This window comes from Ictidomys tridecemlineatus, chromosome 5 (assembly GCF_052094955.1).
Source record: "Ictidomys tridecemlineatus isolate mIctTri1 chromosome 5, mIctTri1.hap1, whole genome shotgun sequence".
In the NCBI taxonomy this organism is placed as follows: Eukaryota; Metazoa; Chordata; class Mammalia; order Rodentia; family Sciuridae; genus Ictidomys; species Ictidomys tridecemlineatus.
Genome location: NC_135481.1, coordinates 77,073,839 through 77,076,016, shown reverse-complemented (window position 1 = coordinate 77,076,016; position 2,178 = coordinate 77,073,839). Strand labels below are relative to the sequence as shown.

The 2,178-nt window shown below is 38.4% G+C and overlaps 1 non-coding gene across 1 annotated transcript; it reads right to left on the bottom strand.

The window, feature by feature from the left end:
* Positions 1–561: 561 nt before the first annotated feature.
* Positions 562–635, bottom strand: Trnam-cau (transfer RNA methionine (anticodon CAU)). The gene has a single exon. It is a non-coding gene; the product is annotated as a tRNA-Met (tRNA).
* Positions 636–2,178: the final 1,543 nt, after the last annotated feature.

Genomic DNA, 2,178 nt, shown 5'->3' with positions numbered 1-2,178 from the left:
GAAAACAGATTGATGTTTAAATTCATTCCACATTTTGGCAATAGGGATGGTTGATTTGTACATTTGTCCTACCTCAGAAGAGGAGTAAATATTCACCACATCATACTTGAGTTTGATATAACTAGAGCGATGTTTCTAGAAGTCATCAGAAACAGAAGACCTGGGTTTTGGAAGCTTATCTGCTATTGACCATATCTTGCTCAAAAATTCATAACCTATCTGCCCATTTTTCTTCAAACACATCACTTTTCTTATAAAATCAGAATGGTTGAAAATCATATATAATATTGACTGTGACTGAAGTGTGAATAAATAAAATAATTCATGTAGCACTCAAATAATTCCTTTCAATAAGATGTAAGTAGCATGCAATGCTTTATTTTTTTTTTTGTCTTTACTTCATAACTTTTCAGCAGATATTTATCAACTACCAACTATGGGCCAGGTAATTTGAAAATCCCTTCCTATTTCCTTTTAGGGAGATCTTTTAACAGATTATAAGTGAATATATTTTGAATAGTGGTCACAATGCATGTGTGTGTGTGTGTGTGTGTGTGTGTGTGTGTGGTACTGGGGATTGAACCCAGGGCCTTGTGCTTATGAGGCAAGCACTCTACCAGCTGAGCTATATCCCCAGTGGAACTGCTGTATTTGGTCATTTTTTATACTATTTTAGCAATTTTATAAGTTTTGGCCATGTACATGTATACATACAATTGAAGCTAAATACAATCTTGCATTTATAGGTATGGCTTTTTTCTACATTTTGTTCATTGCTTACTTCTATTATTTTCATGGTGATATGGAATAATACTGAGTTAGCTATCCCTGTACAGACAATTAGAGAATCTCAGTGACATATAACAATGAGTACCTGCATATGCTCCAGGTGGTCTGGCCTGCTTCATGTGTCTTCCTCTCCTTGGGCAGTAGACTCCCTGATGCATGTTCTTGTCATGGCAGTATTAGAGGAACCAGAGGGCAAACAAAACAGGCAAGGCTTCTTAAGGCCTGGATATGGAGCTGGCACCATATCACTCCAACACCCATTCATTAGCTGAAACAAGCCAGACACAGATACAGAGAGGAAGTAGAGAATGGGGCCAATAACACAACTTACATAATGGCCAAATAGTAGTAAGTAATGTCTTATCTCTATCACTGACGGTTGTCAGAAAAGTGATTTTCTGTGAGGAAAGGGAATCATCATCATTGTTACCATTTCCATAAAATCAAACCCATGTCAAACTTACTACATTCCATACACTCTTCTAAAAGGTTTATATTTGCTTTTTTTTTTGCAATAGCTCTACAAGGTAGTTATTATCACTATGCCTATTTGTGGCTAAAGAAACTAAAACAGAGACTTTAGTTAAAATGTTAATTGATTTATAGGAAATCAAGACTGGCTGGCTGAGCTTCAGACAGATACACTGGCACAGACTCATGTATTGGAGGATGTGGCCTTGAATGATTTCCTATCATGACACTTATGTACCTTCTAAGTCACAGAGAGATGGGAAAAAACTCTACAATGGGTTGATTATTCTAGTGAGGTTCTGCTGGTTACCGCTCCATTTCAGTGCCATGCACTGAGCTGGGTGCCAGTACTGCTGAGGAACAAGACTCAGAGCTTCTCATTTCCAGGGCAGCATTTAGGAATGTAAAGGTTAATTTGAATTGTCAACTTGATTGGATTAAGAGATGCCAAAGATTAAGAGGCTTCTGGGTGTGTTGCTGATGGTGGGTCTAGGAATGATTGGCATGTGGGACAGCCAATTGAATTGGAGACCCTCTTTATGAATGGGCAGCACTGTCTTAATAGGATGGTGACTTGGATGGAATAAAAGTTGAAAAAACAAAGAAACAGCAGCAGATGCAAGCTCCAATCTACTTGACAGGATTCTTGATTGCTGCTGAGATTGCCTTAGTATATTAGACTCTTGCTCCGTTACTCTTCCAAAGCAGACTCTGACAGAGATTATCCAGGGAGTTTCCAGAAGCCTTTGGTCTTGGACTGGTGTAGCATCATTGATCCCTCTTGTTCTGAGACTTTATCCTCTTGGACTGCACAGCTACTGGTTCTTCCAGCTCTCTAGCCTGCAGACAGCTGTTGTGAACTATCCAGCTTCTAATTGTATAAGCCAATCTAATAAATCCCCTTTTTATAATCATATT